This window comes from Puma concolor, chromosome D4 (genome assembly GCF_028749965.1).
Source record: "Puma concolor isolate L17-30 chromosome D4, mPumCon1.1.hap2, whole genome shotgun sequence".
Taxonomy (NCBI): Eukaryota; Metazoa; Chordata; class Mammalia; order Carnivora; family Felidae; genus Puma; species Puma concolor.
In genome coordinates, this window is record NC_141679.1 from 34,840,114 (window position 1) to 34,862,844 (window position 22,731).

Genomic DNA, 22,731 nt, shown 5'->3' on the forward strand with positions numbered 1-22,731 from the left:
TCATGTTTCAGACCGATCAGATAGGCCAGAGCTGTCCAACACAGCTTTGTGCAACAATGGCGATGTTCTGTGTCTGTGTTGTTCTGTATGACACCCACCACCAACAGCACAACTGAGTTTATAAATATATTTCATTTTAATTAAGTAATAAGGACACTTGGCATCTTATGGATGTGTGTGTGTATATATATGTATATACATACATATATATGTGATAAAGAAGATCTACATCCTTTTCTTTCCTTTGAGTTTTGATGAGAAAAGGCAGTCGATTCCTCGTCAAAGCAGACATCGTCTGATATAGAACCTTCCTCCAAATTAGAAGTAGCAATGCATTGGCCAGGACCCCATTCCTGGCAGTATAACAGGGACAGCGTTAATGACAGAAAAGAATAGCCTAAAATTCAGAAGACCACGGCTGAAGGGCTAGCTGGGATGGCGAAGTCTCTTCTATTCTTGGGCTCTTAGTTTCCTCAGCAAAACAACAGGAGATTTAATCTAATGTCCTTTCTAGCACATTCAGAAAATTCCCCATTCATTCTCTGAGAAATGGTTATCCCTATGGCAAAGAGGCCAATGTTGCTTTTTTACAAACAGAAATGTGTTCAGCTGTCATGTGGTGATATGAAAACACAGTGTAGTTTGTCACTCTGATACCTAAGTAATCAAGAAATAAAAAGAATCTTACGCATAAAATATCTAAAAGATAATATTTCCCCTTTACTTATAGGTATTACTACGTTCACACAGGCTTGTAGATGCAAGTTTGTATCTATTTGATTATTTCATTATTTTTCTCAATTCCAGTTGCAAAAAAACATTACTACTATAAAATCCTCCTACAACATTGTGCATTTTTTCTTCTAAATCATGAAGATGATTTTGAAAAATTTATACAATCAGAAATGGTAACAACCCTTTTAAATACATTTGTTAAACATTGTTAATCACATTTATGTTACTTTTATTTATGTATATTAGTATGAACAACACTCACTAAGTGACTAGTTTGACATACCCCATTAAGGGCTCTATCATTTTAAAAATGCTTTGAAATACAATATCAGTCAGAATGAGGCTAAGAAGATGCATATTTTAAAAAATTTCTCATAGAAGCTAGCCATCTGTACAATAATCCATTGTCTGCTCTACCAAGGTGATTTATTAAGGATAATGAAGCATATGATTTAATAGCTGCCGCAAATCCTTTTTCAAGTAGGATGGGTATAAATAATACAAAAAGATGGTCCAATAATAGCCAAATCCTAACCTAAGAACTATTCTATATGCTGGGTCACAGGAAATTAGATGAGCTCAATTAACTATGGATCTAAGTGACGTGTGGCTAGTAGCTAAGGATCTAACCATTCTTTCTTATTCCAGCAATGATTAGTACTACTATTTAGTGAATCCTGTAAGTCCTACTATCATGATGGAACTTTTTCCATGAATAGCTTTTTTCCACATGACAACACAAAGCTCTCCAATAGGAAATGGACTTTAGGGTAGCACAAATTTTTCAAAATCTTAAGAATCCAGATCTGTGTCTATTTTTCGATGCAAATTGTACTTAGCAGTGTTTTGCTCATTTGTATATCCCCACAATACTCTGTATGTAGCAGAGTTTAATGCAGGGCACTCTGAAGATGAATACATAATTGGGAGAGCAGGTAAGTAGTAAAATGAAGTCTCTAAAATCCTTGCAGAAAAAACATGCAATTCTATATCCCTGTGAGATCTGGTTCTAACCTTTGCCAACTATTCTACATTTAAGCTCTGCTAGCCAATTGTCAAAGGTTATTTCCTTTGGTGGCAAAGGTTTCCATAACCAGCTTCTTGTAAAACATGAGAAAAACCCAAGAAATCATATACACCGTTTGAATGAAAATGTCCAAACATGAGCTCCTGTTTGCAAAATGACACTTTCCTCTCCTGGCTAACTCTATTAATATGTGAGTCTTTACTGAGACTTTATGTAATCAGTGAGGCAAATCTCTGATGACGGGAAATAAAAGCCATCATACATGCCAGCTGTTTGGCATGAAGAGATTCCCTGGGTGTGCCTTACAAATATGGCAGAGCTACTCACTAAGGTGGCACTGCCAGTCCTGTCCACATGCCACCCAACAAGTCCATCGAAAATAATATGAGATGTTACAAATCCTAGTGTTCACATAATACTGGACTGTGGAAAATTTCCATGGCTAAACGTAATCAGGGGCCTATGTGTGAGACATATGTCACCTTCTAAAAAATGTATGCTTCACAAGCCACATTCACCACCAGTGTACTTTCACACTGCATTTCCTACCACTCTTGCTCTTGTGAGCTTGGCTTGCCAGAACTGAGATCAATTTTATTAGATACCATTAGTCTCTGTTAGGGCGGTCATTTGAATAACAACAGATTGGCAAGTATAAAACTAAGGCACCTGTTGTACATTTGGCAGCCTGGATGAGGCCCTTTAAAATGAAAACAAATACAAGCTATAATCATGCCAGGGAATGGCTTTTGGTTCAATAATGACCATGTGTCAGAATTAAGTGCATCTGGGAATTCCTACCCCAGCCAGATGTAAAGGCAGATTTGTCTTGTCTAGTGACATATGAGTAGATACACACAATATACTCATATTTGGCTTTGTCTTAGTTTAGTACAGAAGTAGGTAAGTGGAACTTAGCTCAAGTAAAATAAAAATTACTAAAGAGCAACTGGCATTATCATAAATTGTAGAGTTAAATATTAAACATATGGGTTATAAGATTTGGGCCATGAACTAGTCCATCTCTGATTTTTCTGTGCACAATTAATTTGTTCATGGAATACACAATAAAAACATGCCAATACTTTGACTACACTGAGCCAGGCCATGGGCTACGTGCTAGAGATGCCACTGGGAAAAGACATGGGTTTTAGCTTCTAGCTTTTAGCTTTTAGCTTGTAATCAATCAGACCACAGATAAGCAATCACAATGCACTATTATATAGGCTAGGTGTCAAATTTATTCAGTGCTTGTTTAGTGCATAAAGAAAGGGTATCCACTCGGAAGAATGGGAAGTCCTCTTGGAAGAGTTGTCAGCTAAGGTAAGACCTGAAGGAATAGGTGACTCAGGAAAAAGAGGAAGAGGAAGGAACTTCACACACAGAAGAGAGAAGATATTCTCAAAATTAGAAATGAAAGAGTCAACAGAGTAGTGCCTCCTGGAAACAGCAAATACTTTAGTATGGCTGGAATGTATGTGCATTGAGGGTGTGCACTGAGGGGAACAGAGATAATGAACATGAGGATGGAAAGGTGGCAAGAGCTAGGCAGAGAGAAAGGTATCAAGAGCCAGGTGACTTGCTGCAGGTCAAGCCTTAAAAAGAAGGAAATGGGGAAGCAGAAGCATATTTGAAGGAGAGGGACTACTTGTTCAGATTTGAGTGTCTTAAAGATCACACTGGTTGCAGAGAAGAGAAGCAACTATAGTGCATTCCCAACTAAACACAGAGGCTGCAATCCGGGCAAAAGATGACAGGGACCTTGCCAACAGATGTCTGCTAACCTATGAGAAGATAGTGAATAATTTGGTTGGAAGAAAGTTAATATTCATTTTGGTATATGTGGGAATGACAAGTTATTTAGAGAAAACATATTTTAAATGATAAATTTTAAATCAAAATTTAAATTATATATTTCCTGATTTTTTTGGTAAAACTAGATCATAGATCAAGTTGAGTCTGGACAACAGTAAAATCAGACTCAAATACATTCAGGCAATCATTTCTTAGGTAGTATCTGAATACACATAACATTTACTGAACTTGTCATTCTTAATTACAACTATTATCTTCAAAACACAATAAGAGTGTCACTGTTGGAGAACCCTCACTACGTATTACCCAAAGAAGGTAGGATACGCCACTCCAGGCTTCTAGGAGATTGTGTTTATATATTAAGTCATAGGAAAACATGGCTAAACAAGACAGTGTACAATTGGGAGAAGTAGTTTGGAAACCTGGGCAAAGAATACTTAATGGTTGACATTTCTGTAAGAGCCATAAAGGACTAGAGAATTTTTCACATAACTCTAGTTTATGTACCATATCGGATTTAGAACTTCAGGGTGGCTTGTTGTCAGAGAAAAAATAATTTTCCAAATCATCAAACAAATATAAATCCTGTATTGTATTATTTATAAAATCATAATTAATCAGAAATAGGCCTCCAAAAACTGACAAAGAAAAAAGCTGAACCTTCATAAAACAGATTAAATGGAGAAAAACTTACCAAGTCATCCATCTGATATTGATAATGAAATTAACAGGTAGGCAGTGAAAATAGAGTATTTGAGAAGAGACATTATAAGTGATGGAATTTCCCAGATAAAACTGCATAGGGCAGGCTGCCAATAAATAGAATGCATATATCTCAGTCACTTGGCATAATTTCATTTCTTTGATGGGAGGACGCTCTGCAGATAATCCTGCCGGATCCATATTTCTCTTTATACAAAGTGCTTTGATTCCTTACCTGTTGGGCAGTTATGAAAATACCAGCCTTTGTGATTTTAAAAACTATTCTTGGTGGAAATATTTTATTTAACCACTTCTGCTCCAGAGCTCAGGCAGTTGTGTCACTGCTTTATGAAAAGCATAAAATTTTAGAGCTAGAAGGCAACTGCCAAAATTAAGCCATCTAATCCAAACAACTTAAGTATAAAAAAAAATCAATGCTTCCAGTCCCAAACAGAGAAAGGAGCAGAAGAAAGTCATCAGAAATGTTGGAAACCTACATAATGCCCAAGATTTTTCTTGAATTTGGGTCAAGACGGCACTATATTGGTCTTATTGGCCTGGTATATGTGAAATAAATTTTTAAAAATCCCGTCACACACAAGAATCATATAGTGAGAGTTAATACCGGAGTGGACAAAAGTTGGGATTGTAATATTGCTTGACTTAAAATCTTGGCTTTAACTTCTGTCTTTACTATATCTATGCAATCTTGGGCAAATCACTTAACCTCTCGATGAATCCATTTCCTTCTAAATAAACTGATGATAATAAAAACATCAAATTTATACAGAATTACTTTAGAGATTAAATGTGGTGCTGAAAAAAAAGTGCTATGCTGAATGCCTGGCACATAGTAAGCACTCAGTAAATTCTAGCAACTATCACTATTATGACTTGATGCATCAGCCACTGCTATTATGCTTCACAAAAATTAAAAGAAACTTAGTTTTTAACTACCTCAGTGTCCCAAGCATCATTAGACATTTCAAATGAATAATTATTCCTCACATTCTTGATTTCAATTAAATTCAACTCAAACCAAATTCAAAGAAAAGGGCACAGTACTTGAGCTGAGAATTAGAAAATGAGAGAATAATTAGAAGGATTTCAATGGATGCAAGTTGGGATAGCTGGTAAGGAGACAAAGGATTCCAGAAACAGTGCCAGAACTGGAGGTGCCCGAGAGCAGTCTTCTTCCTGATGTCAGGGACTCTGAACTTGCAGGAAGATGAGCACCTGGGGCTGTTGTCTGACAGAGGCTATTGGTCATGTAGGTTAGGGTTCAAATGCAAAGTGCTTGGAATTCTGTGCTGAGGATTTGGCCCTTGAATGTGCAGACTTGAGAAAGTTGGCCTTTCAGAAAGCAAAACATTTTAAGAAGCATTGAGAGGAGAAATGTGAGAACACAGAGTTTGCTTAGGAAGCTATGAATGGTGTGTTGAGCATGTCAACAACGCAGGAAAGGAAGCAGTAGAAAGGGAGTGATAAAGTTAAAAGAGATTACAGGAATCGAATGTGCAAAATTGGATGGAGTCACGAATAAAAGGAAGGAAGGAGATAAAGGTGACGCCCAAGTTTCTGGTTCAGGGATAAATCAGATAATGAGGTACCAAGAAGAAAAAATGTTGATTTGAGTATGGATGGAGGATAATATTTTAGGTTTATAAAATGCAGAGTGTGGGATCCAGGAGAGCTTCTATTTCTCAATCATCTAACAAGCAGATTAAAAATCTGGTCTGGAACTCCATTGAGAAGTTGAGAAATTTATTTTGAAGATCATCTATGCAGAAATTACTGCTTCTATGAGAGGTGGATAGGTATACCACAGTAGACAGGACAAATGGTGACCTGAAGTGGGCCATAGATGAAATGACTAAAAAAAAAAAAAAAAAAAAAAAAAAAAAAGAGTTTAGTATAGAGATAGAGACACACTGGCCAAAATATCTAATAAAGAGGAAATAATGTTGATGGAAAAAGTGAGTGTCAAAGAACTCAGAGAGAACAACTACCATCCATGGGATATTTTCAATGGAAGATGCTTCCCCAAAATTTATTCCTCTAAAAAATATTACAATTCCGGGGCACCTGGGTGGCTCAGTCAGTTAAGCATCCGACTTTGGCTCAGGTCATGATCTCAGAGTTTGTAGGTTTGAGCCCCACATCGGGCTCTGTGCTGCCGGCTCTGAGCCTGGAGACTGCTTTGAATTCTGTGTTTCCCTCTCTCTCTGCCCCTCTCCCGCTTACACTCTGTGTCTACCTCTCAAAAGATAAATAAACGTTAAAAACAAAATTAAAAAAAAATATTACAATTCCCTCTCTTTCCCGCCCAGGAAGAAAGTGAAAATTATCCCTTGGTCATTAAGTGGATTCAGAATATGTAATTCTATTACTTACAACTAGTCAAATACTCTTGATAGATCCATTTAAAATAAGATATAAAACCATGTATCGAATAATCACACTGGACTATTTTAACCAGAGACATCGTTAAGCATACTTTGTTTCTCTCTTAAAATCCTTTAATAATATTTCAATTAAGTTACTACTACAAGTAGTTTGAATTGTTTTTACAGAGAGGCCAGGGTCTACTTGTATAGTAAAAAACCATTAGTGCACACACTCAATATGTCCCTTTAGTTGGGATGGAACATGAGGAAGGTGGGGGGGGTGGTTAAAAAATATTTTAAACATTGGAAACAAATGTCTTTTTGACCTATAATGGGACACTGGATCAGCATTTGATGTGTCTAGTCTAATTTTTCTCTGTGAAATTGTACTGGCAGATCTTAGGGAGAGACAGAAGGCAGTAAATTCCTATCCTCCATCAATACATTTGACCTCAGAACAAACCCCACAACTGGCTACAGGCACCCACCATCCATCATTGCTCTTGAAACCTGATCTTTCGGGGAAGGACAGCTGCACTGAGCAAAGACCTAAGGAGCTTTCTAAGATGCACTACCATTAAAGAAAAAAAAAGGCAATTTTTTGGTTCAGTATTTTAATTAACTGCTTTTCTAAACATTTCTTCCCCAGACTGCAGTTTCACATCAAATATCATCAAGAATCTATTAATATATTTTTTTTACTTTTAAGCAAAATACTCTTTGTATATTTTAGGTAAAACCATTTCTTGCTTTCCCTTTAAAAGCTTTTTGAGATTGTGTACCATGACATACTGATATATACAGACTTCAATAAACATGCGGGAAAGGAAAGGTAGTTCCAGCATGCGTAGTAAGTATAGCATGTCCACAGCACGATGCAAATTGGGCAAACATGCAAAACATCCGCATCCAAGTCCTAACTTTTAAATCAGGTAGCAATAATGTGTAGCAGATAACTAAAGACAGCAAAACTCTATCGTGGAAACTAGAAGTGATGAATATAACATGTTCCTTACAAAACTCTTACAACCAGAATGTATTTAAAATGAAAAATAAGACAAATTCTCATTATCGGTTGGGTCTTCATTATATCTATGATTATTTCCTCCACTTTACAGACAGTGAAACCAAGACACTGAAACGTTATACAACTTCTCCCAAGATTTTACAGATAGTAAGTGACAAAACGGATGTATAAATTCAGATCTTCTTGTACCAAATTTATGTTCTTTTCACTACAGCAAAAGAAGAAGAAGGATAAGGGAGGAAGGAAAGAAGGAAGGAAGTACCTTGAGATTTTGCAATGTTTAGCATTAGTTTCATATACATTATATACTAGAAGGATTAAATAAGATTGAACAAGAACTAATTTTCAATTATTTATATATTCAGTGCTAACAAAAAAAAATTTGTTAATCAAGGTTGATTTACTGAAGCTGAAAAGATACGTCTCTTATTACTTGTGACCCGATGATACAGAGAATCCCTTTATATATTTGAAGGTTCAATATCTCCTAATATCAAAGCAATACTAAGAAGTGCTATTTTCTAAATGCAACTGGCAGTCTCAATTTAGTTAGCTACTGCTACATTAAGGAATATAGCTCGAAGGCTGTTAAAAAAATACAATTAAGAATTTATAAATTCAATCAATTTCATGAAACTGACAGTGTTACAATGCTTAAATCCAGTTAATAGCAATGTGGTAAAGGTCACATTGCTCCTGACATTGTTATCTGAATGTCAAAGTTAAGCAGAGTTTCTGGTCAGTGAAAATCCAAAGAATTTACAGAAAGCCTAGCCTCAGATGCCTGCATTTGCTTTTATATTTTGTTGTAAATGCTGAAGAAGCCAGAGAAGAGCCTGCCATCTAAGAGCAGTCATTTGCAAAGGAAAGCAAGACATGTGTGCTGCGGGGGGGAGCAAGGATCCTCTAAGCGGTCTCAACATTACTGGTCTGCCGAGACACCTGATCTGCTGGCTTATAGACAAAATTAGTTGTCTTAGCTTTCCAAACTGTCAATTCCTTCATTTAACTTACTGATCTATGACATAGGATTTGATTCAAGGGACAGCAAAGATGGAAAGTGAAGAAAAAGTTCAGTTTTGCTCTATTTTTTAGTAATTTTTAAAAAGCTATAGACAAACTGAACAGTATTGACACGATCCAATTAAACATATCAGCCTCAAATAGAAAATAATGAACAGAAAGATATTGAATGAATTATCTTGAGAAGGAGAACACCGGGCTTTACAGGCATTATTTTAGTCATCCCTCCCCCTCTCCACCTGACACATTGTTTTGAGGGTATAGCAGTACATGTGGATATAACACTTAAATTATTTTAACATTAAGTCTTAAAAATATTTGATAAATAAAATGTCAAAAGAATAAAATGCAAACTTACTGATGATTACGTGAAAACAAATGGGTAATTTATTAGAGGAGAAACGAGGGGCAGAGGCCTTAAATGTAATTTTGTGAAATACTTCTTGTAAGAATTCTATTTCATTAATGCTTCAGTCTAGCACCACCGTCATGACTTTATTATTTAGGCTGCATTAGGTCAGAGACTGCTGTAACGTATGAGCATTTGCTCTTTGACCTCCCCAAGACTTATGACGCAAAGGAAATGCTGAACTCTTACATGTAAGGCTATAATTTCATATAATGAACAATCATGAAGCACAAGCCATATATTCTTTCAGCTATCTTTCTTAAGGGCCTAATTGTGAAGAGCTGAAACACATTTTTATTTTAAAAATGGGGAAGAGGGGGAGTTGGACACTTCAATTGTCAAAACAAATGCAAGTCAAGCATGAAATTTTAAAAGTGTTACCAACTACTAATTAGAAGCAAATGAGATTATTCATATAGAAAACATATCCCCAAACAAACCAATCCTTTGGTGGAAATGTCACTGTGCTATGAAATTACAGAAGCTTAAACAAGTGATGTTTGTGGGAATAGAATTCATTGACAAATCCCTTCCAAGCAATCTTCTTCCGCATTATCAGATTTCTTAGTTGACGTGTTATACAGGAATCCTCAATCTTGTCGTGCACAGAGAGAATTAACTCTTCCCTTTGCTCTTTCTTGGCAAATCATTAATAATACAAAAAGAAATGTTTTTAAACATAGACTTTGCTTCAGGCTGCAAGGTGCCTTTCTGCCATCACAAGTAAGCAGCTTCCAGAAAAGATTTTTTTCAAAGAAACCAAACAGTACAAAGAAAAGGTGAATAACTCCTTAGGGCAAAAAAGCACCCAGAGTAGGCGTAGCTTAAAATATAACTTGTTTTCTCGCACTAAACTTTTCAACCAAAAAGTACTGTCCCTTTAAGAAAATAAGAAAAAAACATAATACATTCTTTGAATACTCTGGAAAACTGGATACTTAACATCTGTATACTTAGCACTTCATATATCTTATAATACAAATCCTAAAGGTGTATTTTGTGGCCACTAAGTTGAGCACACTATGTCAAAGGTAAAGTTCATTTCTGAGATAACCAGAAACTTTGGGGGGAATTAGGAGGGTAACCATGAGCAAAGGTTAAGTGCTTAGATTTAAAGACCTGAGTCTAAAAGTTTGATGCTCTCAGGATCACAAGTTAGAGCACATACATACTCAAACTCTCAGACTACCCACGGACGCACAGCTGAAACTGAAGGGTAGTTTGAAAGCAAAATCACCTTGAGGAATCCATCTTTCCTGAAATGGTACTTTTCATATGTGATTGTGTTAATGAATTCTTATTTATCCATAGAATCTTTTTAAAAATAGAACTGTTTAATGGCTTGATAAATCAAGCTCAGTCTGAAGGAAATCCAATATGCAAATGCCGGTGGTGGGCTCTTTTACAAATAGTCACCCTTGTCAGTTTGAAAAACTGAAAATCAACAAAAGAACAGTGTAAGTATACTTGACCTTATTGCCTAATGTCTATCAAGATTGCCATAGCTGGTCGATTTCAAATTTGTGAAACTGACACTTAAAAATGTATAGTCCATCTTCAGCCCAGGTCCCTCAAGTGCTGACTACACTGGAGTCACAGCCTCAGATTCTCCTTCCATACTAACTTGCACAGCACTTACAAAGCTAGTTTAATCACACCATCAATCTATGACTACACTTTCCTTAGAGTAATTCTGTTTCATTTATCTTTTAACCCTACATTAATGCAAATGACATCCTTATCAGCCCAATAAAAAAGTTATTAATGTTCCTACTTGTTTATCCTTGATATACACTGAGAAACTGAGATCACATACGAATTTGCACAAATACCTCTTCTGTTTCACATTTTATATGAAAAATCACCTTACACCACCATGGTCTTAAACTAGTGTTCTTGAAAAACTCTTCAATCAATGTCTGTGGCTAACATTAGAGTCTGAGTTAATAGGCTAAAAACAAAAACTTAGGGGACTGCCTACTTTTTTTTTTTTTTTATTTTATGTCTCTCTAGGAAGGGTTTGCATATGCCATAGGAGGGTATCTCCTGGATATAAGAACAGTTATACAGGCCCCTAGTGGCTTAGCAAATAGCAGCAGATGAGGGGATTCCGATTCTCAGTTCTCGACTTTAAGATATTCTGGCTTTAAATGAATGTCAATCTTAAAAGGCAAATCAAATCATTGTATTTAATACTTTAATTATTTTTACTTTCATGATTATCTACCAAAATACACATATGTTGAAGTAGATCACCACATTTCATTACTTTAGTAACTACAACCACACTGGTCCAAGAATTTGTGTTACATAACCTCCACAATAAAATATTTAACATCCATCTCTTTACATGTCATTACAAAAGTTAATATATTACTCAAATATATTAAGATATATTTGAGAGACAATTTTCCTCTTTGAATTTCACTCATTATACTATTATTACTGAGGGCTTTAAGAACAGATAATTTTGAAGTAAAGTGCTGACTATTGTAAATGAAATACTGACACAAACTGAATGCCACTTTTAAAATAGTAAAAATCTGCATATATTTCCCAACAACAGCCAGTGATAAAACTCACAGTGGAGCGCACCTATTTTAAAGGATGTACAATTAATAACACCCCTTAATCCTCATCTTCTTGCTGTCTTTCCTTTACAAAAGAAAATTCCAGGCAGGCACATTTACAGCTTTTAGCAATTTTTAACTGGACACAATCTGACAGCTGAATTCATGAAACTGACCAGCTTGTCAATTTCACACTTTGAAAGTACAATAATAGCTGATAGCGTGAGGGTGAATTTTAAAAATCTGTCACAGAATTGCTAGCTCCATTGAAAAGCAAAGTACAGTACATAATTATGGGAGGTGGGAGGTAAGGACATTTTCTTTCTATGTCCATTTAGGGTGTCTATTTCAAGAATTCGGACATCTAGCATTGAACATTTATTCTCTCTTTGTTAAGTCAATAAAATAATATCTATCTGTGGCATATAACACAGTATGCTTTCAAAATAAGTATAATATCTACTAAGCATTGTCCTGGATAGCCTCATATTAGCATCGTCAAGTTGGTATCATCTAAATATTCTTTTAAATCAGAATATTTCAAGTCTTGGTACATCACCTTGGTTCTACTCAAGTTGAGTAGTGGGTATGCACACTTTCAAACAGGACAGAATGGCCAAAATGGTAAAAAGTATCAACGGTTGGACTAAGTCCCCATATGTGTGTTATTACAGGATGGTTGGAAGGAACACATCAAGGGGACAGGACCGTGTCTGTAGCTCTGAAGTCCTACAGTAAATCTATCTCAAGTCACAAGCAGTTACTAGTCTCTGCGAGGCTCAAAATGAGGGTGCTAAGCTCTGCCAGGTCAGTGCCACTATGTCTACAGGCATGTAAAAGAAAATGAAAAGAAAAAAAAAAAACTTTAAGAGATAATACAGAGAGAGTGATCCCTCGAGAATCTTCCTGGGTTCTTAAGGCACAAACTGTAGCTTGGTCTTGGGGGATCACTTCAAGAATTTTAGAAAACAGAGACATTCTGCAAGTCTGTACTGGGAGGGGAGCTGGAAACAATACAAGTAGATTGTGATAGTCCGGATTTTGGGGAATTGAACTACTATTCAGAATCCTAGAACACCCAATTAATGAAAGCCAATCTCATACTTAGTGTTCAAGATTTTTTTTTTTTAAGCATAAGAAACCTGACTTCATTTGTTAGTGCTTCTAAATGAAAACCAACCTCGCAGATAAACAATGCAAGTTCTCCACATGCCTACATAAAAGCTACAATCAATCGACAGAAAAGCAAAGAACCTTTAGTTTGTTGTGGCTTTCTTTTTAAATTGTTTCCTGCAACTTGGATTTTTCATTATAAATTCTGCGTCCCCTTCCCTACGGAATGAGTAAAAACAGCAGCTTCCCGTAGCAGAACTACGATCTTTGATTCTTGCCTTGGAAAGGTCTCCAAAACAATCCCCCTCCTCTATGGCAGCCTTGTAGACTTCGATTCCTGCTATTTCTCCTTCCCCCCACTAGTTCAGAGGAAAGAAAGAAAAAGAATTCGCCCCCTCACCATAACCAGCCCTTCTTAAAACAGTAATCACTGCCTCTTAAAAAAAAAAAAAAAAAAAAAAAAAAGATAGATACAGATATATACGGAGCAGAATCCCTGGGTAGGGTCGCCTTGCCCCACTGCTCCTCCATTTCCCCAATACTCTGCCCACCCTAGGAGGAGAGAGCGGGGGTCCATCCATACAAACACCCTCCATCTCTAGAATTTCCACTCTCCCTGGTCTGAGTTTTTACCCACAGGCAAGCCGTGCAGGGGAAGACCTCTGCCCAAGGAGGTTCAGAAGAGCAAACTGTGTGCGCTCCGGCTGCTGGGGCGCTGGGCTCGCGGACGCGGGAGTGGGAAGCTCCGGCCCGGGAGACGCGGGCTGCCGGAGCGGGGCTCTGGGGCAAGCCCCGAGCGCAGGGAGGGGAGGACACCGGGGGCGGGGGCGGGCCGGGTCACTCGGGGACTTACCTGGTCATGTTGGCTCCGGGCAGCCGCCGCCACCGCCTCCCGCGCCGCCACCAGCACTTTCCCCCAGCGCCTTCGCGCCCCGCCACGGCCGCGCAGCCCGCGCCTGCCCGAGCCGCCGCCTCTGGGCGGCCAATTTAATCTCGCGGAGCTGCGGCCGCCGCCGCGGGAGTCCCCTCAGTCGCTGCCGCCGCCCGGCCCTCGTACGGCCAGCCCAGTCCAGAGCGAGGAAGTGGAGGAGAGTCAGCGAGTGAGTCCAAAAACCCGAAATCCAGCATCCAAAGGAGCGCGTCCCCCCGCCCTCCCTCCACCCCTACCCCCTTCTTCTCCTCCTCCTCCGCCTCCTCCTCCTCCTCCGCCTCCTCCTCCTCCTCCCGGGCCGTCCTCCTGGCCCTTGTGAGCCGGAGGCTTCCGCGGCGGTTTCTCCTCCTCCCGCTCCTCCTGCTCGCCCTGCGCTCGCTTCGCCGGCTGCTGCCGCCGCCGCTGTGTCTGCTCTCCCTCCTCCTCCTGCTCTTCCTCCTCCTCCCGCTCTTCGATGCTCCGCTGCTCGCGGCTGGGGGGTCCGGGGCCGGGTCTCCTCTCCCTCCGCTTCTCTCGTTTCCTCCTTCCTGCTGCTGCTTCTTTTAAAGAGGATTCTTTGGCCACAAATAGCAACTCGGCTGCCCCCCTCAGCGCCTCCCTCCCCTTCTTCTCTTCTTCCCCCCAAAAGTGAAGCGCACGAGAGAGGTAACCAGAAACTGAAGCCGGCGGGGAAAGAGGGGAAGCGGGGGAGAGGGGGTAAGGCGACGTCTGCAGACCTGCCCGAGTGGAGTCGGGAGCCAGGAGGTGGGATGGCCAGTCCAGCCCAGACCTTGGACCTGGCCTGAACCTGGTGGTTACGGTTGTAGGCGAGGTGATTTGGTGGGGAAATTAAATCAAAAAGCTCAGGAAAGTGATTGGAAAAGCTTCTTTCTTTGTTTCCTTGTCTGAGTGATTTCTAAAATCCTCGTAACGTGCTGGGGATCCCACAGAATCGCGGTGCCCCGGCGCTGGGAGAGTGTGTGTGTGCGTTGCCAGTGCGAGAAGTGTGGGTGCGCCCAGGCGCAGGGAGAGCCAGGCCCGCTGCGCCCGCTGGCGAATCCCTGAATCTGGACCACTGACCCACTGAAAGGGCCGGGGAGCTGGACGAAGGAGGGGCAAGCAGAAGAGCTGGGCGAAGGAGACCCACCACACACACACACACACACACACACACACACACACACACACACACACAGGAGGGGGTGGGGTGACGTCACTCTCCAGCATCCATCCACCAGGCCAGAAAAGACCCCCTCTAACAAATTCACTCTTCTCCTAAGAGATGCACACCCGGGTCCTTCCTGCTCTGTGTCCTGGTGCACTGGAGGAAAAAAAAAAAATGCTGATCGCGCCCCCATTCAAAGCAGTTATAATAATACAAGGAGCGCTCCTTGATGAGACAGTTTGTGTCCGCCCCAGTTCACCTTGACAGTGTTATTCAGGGATGCTTGTAGGATCTACTTTAGAGTCAGAGAGGAAAGGAAGTATGGAATCAATCTTACTGTGATAACCTTTGTTTTGCTTCCATGCTACCCCCTTTTAGGATGTTGGAAATTCACTGCTCCCAGCTTGTCTGAAGAACACGTAAAACCCTCTCCCTAGACATGCAGTCAGTTGTTCCGCTACACAAGCTTCATCTGTGAACCCTTCATCCACAGAACACACTGGGTGGATTGTTAGCTAAGAGGCACATTTTAACCTTCGTCACTCCTCACAGGATCTCTAGCATGTGGACAAAGTCAGTAGCTGGGAGCCACCTTTGGCAATTGGCCTACCAAAATTTTATTAGAAACTTGGTCAGAAAGGTTAAATAAAGTCAGGGCCACCAACCCCTCCCTTGCCCATTCTGCGTTCAGGCCAGCACATACACAAAATACTTATGCCTGCAGGTTCAAGGCTGTTTTTGAAAGGGCAAAGGTAAGATGATCCAGCATCCTGACTGTTGCCTCCAGCTGCATGCTGTACTCCTGAAAGACACTGAAGCATTGGTCAGTAATCCTCAGCCTCTTTTGTGCTCCAAAAAGAAGTCACATATTTTTGCAGGAGCCTTGCTAAATTAAGTTCAGTTTTCCAGCATGTGAGGGGACAGGGCAGGAGGGATCGTTGTGGCCTGACTCTTCCTTGTACTTGTGTGTGTGTGTGTGTGTGTGTGTGGTCAGCCTTACAGTAAAACTTTAGAAGAAATTCATACCTGTGCAAGCTTCTGGAGCAAGGTGTACCCTTCAGGCTTTTTGATGACATAAGGAACTGAGAGGCTGAGCAGGTGTGATGGACAACTGCCCCTGTGCCTTAAGGATGGATTCAGAAATCTGAGCAGGTGATTCTCACTCAAGGTGTAAACTGTAAACTGATTCGGCTTTCTCCTTGCCACATTCTCCTCCATAAACCGCGAGTCCCATTTTCATCTTGCAAAGTTGGATGTCAGAAGGACAAACAGAAAAGTTCTTAAAGCCCTAACAATCCTTTGCTGTTGCCTTTGGTGGAGAGATACACATCCCTCTGCCACATTTAAGAAGAGTTGACCAGGTTGTTTAAGCATCCCGCTCTTGATTTCAGCTCAGGTCACGATCTCACAGTTTGTGGGATGGAGCAGCGTGGGGTTCTGTGCTGACAGTGAGGAGCCTGCTTGGGATTTTCTCTCTCCCTCTCTTGATGCCTCTCTCTCTCTCTCTCTCTCTCTCTCTCTCTCTCTCTCAAAATTAATAAATAAACTTAAAAAAGAGAGAGATGATCTGATCAGGTCTGACCTTATTTTAAAAGATCCCAGTTGGGAAGGCTGACTGCTGTCTAAAAGTGTAGTCAAGGAAGTAACAACGTAACCTGATGATAGCAAGTTAGACTACCTAGAGAACCTAGAGATGATCATGACTAAGGTGAGCAATCAGCAGGTAGCAAAGGGATCCAGAAAGAAGAGACAATCCAGACAGAGAACAATATGAGTAAGTGAGATTAGCCGGAGGACCATACTTTCCTGACACAATGAGGTCCTAGATGCTCATGTCCTACTATAACCAAATGTCTTCGAAAAAGAAGTGGCAGTGGGATAAGGTGACTAGCAAGTCCGAGCTATTTTTGTACAAGATCCAGCATTATTCAGGGCAACAATGCTGAGGAAGAGGAGATGGAAGAAACAAAGAAGCCAGACTTTCTGTGCACATCCTACAGAGGTGGGGTAAGACAGCTGCCTCATATACAAATATTAACACATTCACAACAGATTTGTAACAAAACAGCACTCTGTGGCATCTCCTATAACCTCTGGGAATGTTTGCTATCTGGAGATTTGAAATCAAAGAACATCAGAAGTGGGCTAATTATCTGTTGAAATCACCTAATTTTATAGGTAAGGAAACTGAGCCCTGAGAGTTTAAGGTGATCCAACTATTTGGTGGCAGAAGCAGCCCCAAAATGCAGATATCATGACCCAGTGTTCCCCTGCCCCCAGCTCTTCCTAATTACCCCTAGTTCTAGGTCAAACTGTTTTCCCACTTATCTATGAGCAATAAATATAGATTGTTTTAAAACTATAAATACTTACATGAAGAGAAGTGAAGAAATAGGACTAGACATTTTCTTAGTTCCTTTCCACTCTAACATTCTGTTATGAATAGCATATAGGAACTTTGCTATAGCACAACCCCCTCTAGTGCATAATTCAGCATACAATGAGTATGAATCTATTTTGGACCCCGTCCAAAGGAGTTAGTTCCTAGAAGTACTTGAAAGATTTTATTCTCATCTATAATGAAACATCCTAAAAAAGACTAAAAATAATCATAACAGCAATGATAGTAATCATTTGTTACTCTTGTATTATGTACTAAACATCATGATATCCCACTGTTTACAAAAGGCACATTATGACCTGTCATGGGTCACAAATCCAGTAGGTCATAAACAACTTTTTAAGCAAAAGAAATGAAAGTAGGAAAGAAAAGAAAGAAGAGTGTGCTACATATACTAAATATTGTTCTGTAAAACTTATGTTTTGATCATGTGACTAGTAATTAAAAGTTTCGAAGCCACTGCCTTGCCTCCAATCTTAACAAGTGCCTTGCTAGTTAAGTATAATTAGCCCCATTGCACAAGTGAGGAAACAGGAATCCAGAGACTAATCTGGCTATGCTGACATAGCTGGCTTGTGGCCAAGCTAGAATTTTAAACCTATATCTGTTTGCCTTTCAATTTTGTGTTTTTACTTCTTTTTTAATTACACATTATTAACCAAGGAATCAAATACTTGTTGTCGATGATATTTTCTTTGTGAAGGCCAGTTTTTTTTTTTTTAATTTAATTTGTAATGGAGAAACATGACATAGGTTCAAGGGACATGTTCTGAAGATGGTGAAGAGTTTCATAAGGTACTGAAATGAATATCTGAGACCTCGTCGTATAGGTGCTAGTCATGTTCAATATAATTCACCAACTTGCTGCTAAATGCACAAATGGGATAATAATTTATGGTTTTAATCTTCAAATGACCATTAATCTCTACAAGTGTTAAAATGTTCATTTGAGAGAGTTTTCCCAGTTTAATTCATACAGCATTTTTCAGGAGCTTACTTCTTTTTTTTTTTTTTAATTTTTTTTTTTCAACGTTTATTTATTTTTGGGACAGAGAGAGACAGAGCATGAACGGGCGAGGGGCAGAGAGAGAGGGAGACACAGAATCAGAAACAGGCTCCAGGCTCTGAGCCATCAGCCCAGAGCCCGACGCGGGGCTTGAACTCACGGACCGCGAGATCGTGACCTGGCTGAAGTCGGATGCTTAACCGACTGCGCCACCCAGGCGCCCCATTCAGGAGCTTACTTCTTAGTCCAAACACAGAACTGGCAATTGAGAAAGGTAAAACAGATATTAAATATAGTCACAAAACAATATTTTGATTTCTTTGGGAACACAGGATCTTCAGTAATCAAAGTATACAATAATTCCACCTAAGTTGTAAAAAAGAAAGGAAGGCAGTTGTAACTTAGGTGCCATGCTACTTTTTATTCATATAATCCTATGCATTCTGCCAGTAACATTGCACATTTAGGTGCTGTTATTGCCCTCCTTCAGATTGGGAAGCTCCTGCACAGAACTAGGAGGCAAATGAAATGAGAGTCTAATCCTGGTCTTTCTGATTCCACCAATCAAAGTCTCTTTACAAACAAGGGGGCTTCCAGGAGACAAAAAGCTGGTTAGAGATTCTGAGCCTTGCTATGCAAACATTCACATTTTTCTCCATGTGAAAGAAATGCACTGTTTTTTTCTCCAGGGCAGCATTTCTTGTTGCTGTCAGGCAGCACAGCACTGTTCTCTTAAAGAAAAGCAATCCACATCTTCCTCTAAAGACAGGCCTAGAAAAGCCAGGCCCTGCACCCTGACTCTGTTCAGTTCAGCTGCTGCATTTCCCCCTCACCTGCAGTGTGTAGAGGACGTTATGGTACAATGCTATTTTCCATTGGCTCTGCTACTGGAGATTACAGCATGTGACTGTGACAAATGGATATTCCCATTAAATTCTTTAGTAGAGTGGGGCATTCCATTAACCATTGGCACTATCCCAACCCAAGTGAAACATGGGTCATTTTTTTCCTGTGAGCAAGAAATGAAGGGGGAAAACAAAGGATATACTCTAATTACCTTTCTCTCTCTCTTTCTTTCTTTTTTGTTGCATGCATTACGATAGCCGTATATTACAATTATTTATAATTAATATATGACAAGCTGTCAGCTAAAATTTAACAGGTGATTTGTCAAGAAGTTCCATTAACTCATACATTAAGCAGTGGGTTTCAATATTCCCTAACAATAAAAGTGTGTTTTGGTTTTGTTGTCTTAAGTATATTGTGTTTAAATATTCAGAGGCCACCAATCTTTATATATTTGCAGCATCTTTTAAAAATACAACTATTGCTAACATAAATGGACACTATTAGTAATGCAAGGAATAAGCACATTTTTTTGTCACTTTAACCTTTAAATGCTAATGTTTTCATTGACAAAACTAACTGCTTAGTGTTTATTTTTAAGTTTTAAACTTTTGTGATTTTTAATACATTTTCCAAATGATGTCTTTGGTAGTAAAGGCAAAGCTGAACAAAGAGGAAAGTAATTGCGGTTACTTATGTTCCATTTAGAGTTTGTATCTTACACTAGAGAATTTCGAAATGAAGGAATATTTTAAAATACAGAAAAAGATTAAGAAGTCACCAGAAAGCCAGTAATTAATCACTCAATAAAGGGGAAATCTACAGAGACCAAAAACTGGTGAAGCAGGCTCCATTTTGCTGAATAGCAAAAGAATGGGGCACATGGTAGAAATGAATCACATATATTTCTTGGGAGGGATAGCAAGAGTCTTTGAACGAGGAAAAGCTTAGTTTCACTATCTACAGAATGTCAATGGCATGGGCTATACCCTGGAAATAAAGTTAAATTTTAAACTACAATGTTATTATTATTGGTTCTGTGGCCAGCCAAAGTTCGTATTGTTTAAAAGAATGATAGGAAAAAAAGAGAGAGAGAGAATGATAAAAAAAGGAAAGCAGCATTTGTTTAAAATTTTATCACATGAGGTTGACTCTTATCTTTCAAGACTAGGACTTGCCACAGGATGTTAATGACTCACAATCAACTACTGTAGAGGGTGTTGAATCTCCTTAATGAAAGAATGTGCTTCAAGATTCAATGGTTAGGATGGGGGGGGGGGGTGCGGGAAAGAAAAAGAAAGCAAGGGTAAAACCTGAAGCACAGCAGTTTTTCAAAGCTTCTAAGACTTCTGAGTCCACCAATCAAGTTCAGTTTTCACATTTTTAGCAAGAACGCCATAAAAAGTTGTGACTTTATTTCTAAAGGGTCTTTCAAATAGAGTTTCAGAAAATGATTTTCAGAAACTCAGAAGTGACATAGCACAAGTTGATTTCCACATAATAGTAAGTATACCTCTTCACAGGCTGGGGATTATAAATGACCAGTACAAAAAAAATGGTCCCGGTATCCTTGACAGGGGTCTGTTACTAGCCCTCAACCTGCTTCCCAGATACTGCAATGTCCCCAAGTGTAGCTGTGGATGCTTTTGCACATATTCAGGAGCAGTTTTCAAAGCAGTGAAGTTAGCAAAAACAAAAACATCAGGACTACAACTTTTTCAGTCACTTTTGAAACTTTTCCCTATCTTTGTCTTATTCATCTTTACTTACACTTTAATTACGGCACTTAACGATTTCTGGTGGGTGTTCATATTTAGGAAACATTTCCTCTCCACCCTTTGAGAACAGATTGATGTCTGATTAGAAGCCCAAAACTCTCATCATAGTGCTTTAAGCACTATAGGTACTTCATAAATATTTGAGGAAGTAAAGGAAGGGAAGGGTGGAGATAGGGAGAAAGAGGAAATAAATTGGTTGTCAATTGCCCTTTTTATGTGAAATACCACTTTCTTTACAAACTTTATTGCAGTCCGCTAAACACAATGAATTTGTCCTGCCTCTGTTCTCCCATTCTTTCATTTTCTTATTTGGTATCTGCTTATATTTTTATTGCATATATTTGTGACCTATTAAGTCCTGAGCATGTCCACACTCTTTGTATGGCCATCAATAAGCACAGAACCTGGACCCTAAGGAGATCTCAAAAGATATCTGCTAAGTGAATCAATGGATGATAACATGGGCTATTAACAATCTTTGACTTTGAGAAGCACAAAAGCAAATGAGGTCAAACAGTTGTTTTTCTCTGCCTTCCCCTTGGCAAAGAAACCAGTGGTCGGCCAGACACCTAGAAACAGTCCTGAAAAGGACACTTGGCACCCATTCTTTTTACTTTTTCCCTTCTATCAAAGGGACCTCCTACCTAGTGAGTCTCAGGCTCTAGGAAACATCCTACCTCGTACCAAGTGGAAGTCAGAAGGAACAAGGCACCTGCTTTGCTTTTCCATCTCAGAGCTGTGCTGCCCCAGAACAGGCTGTGTTCTAAGGGTTTGGATGTCATAACTGCTCAGTCTGGTCAGTTCTATACTGGGTGAAGAAGAGATGAGAAACTAGACCAGATGCTGAAAGCTGGAATGTTTTGTCTGCGATTCGATCCTTGTTGTGCCATCCATAACACACTTGCCTTTTGTTAAAGTTATATCTATACTTGTTTTTCTCATTCTTTCCCTATGCCTCTGCCACAGGCCAAATCCCAGATTGCGAGACTATAAAATCTTTAAGAGAAGGACTGGGTCTTAATCTCTGTGCATACCTTGTACATCTGCAGAATGTCCTGTACAAGGAATACATGATAGAATGTTGTTTAATTGAATTTTCCAAAGTCTAATGTTTTCTTTAAAATTCATGGGAACTCTGTAGGGCACAAGCACATCCCAAGTTTCCCCATTTAATACATTCTATTATATTGTCCTCAGGGCGTATACTTGCACTTATCAGATCACATTTCCAAATGTTTCGACTGCCAAACCCCTAGAATGGAGGTTCACAACCTTGGCTGTACATTAGAATCATCTGGAAAACTTTTAAAACATATGCCCTGGGACAGTGCATATGAGCTGAATTGGATTCTTTGGGAATGAGGCTCTAGCATATTTTTTTGAAAAGCTTCCTAAGTGATTCAAATGTTTAGCCAAGGTGGAGTAACCTTGCTTTACAGCTCTAGGAAGTATGATTTGAAAATCACTAGACTAGATTATTTCTAAAATATTTTCCAGCTTAGGGATTCTTTGTGAAAGCACTTTTATTTTATAAGTGAAAAAGAAATGACCTTTTGACTGGATTCCATTTTTAGGTAGTCACTACAAATGAAACACAGCCCAAATTTCATACACGAGGGCCGTGTTTTTAGCGTTTCCTTCTACTTGGCTTTCATGTGTGCCCATTCATCCCATTGGTCACTCATTCAGGCCTCCACTGTGTGTGAGGCATGTCAACTCTGCACTATTAAGTGATTTGAAGAATGTAGGCTGCAAGCAGGGCACACATATTAAGGAAAACCCTTTCATCCAAATACAATACAAACATCCCCTAATGA

At 39.4% G+C, this 22,731-nt stretch overlaps 1 protein-coding gene across 34 annotated transcripts in view; it reads right to left on the reverse strand.

The window, feature by feature from the left end:
• PTPRD (protein tyrosine phosphatase receptor type D) overlaps positions 1–22,731 on the reverse strand; it is a 2,237,777-nt gene that overhangs the window by 525,297 nt on the left and 1,689,749 nt on the right. For 10 of the 34 annotated variants that reach the window (XM_086685274.1, XM_086685285.1, XM_086685267.1 and 7 more), the window contains exon 1: positions 13,662–13,921. The exons of 1 other annotated variant lie outside the window; for it this stretch is intronic. The gene's annotated coding sequence lies outside the window, so the exon portion shown is untranslated. Of the gene's footprint in view, positions 1–13,445; positions 13,468–13,661; positions 13,923–22,731 lie in introns of those variants that run through there. 23 more of the 34 variants (XM_086685255.1, XM_086685268.1, XM_086685259.1 and 20 more) reach the window with 7 other exon arrangements.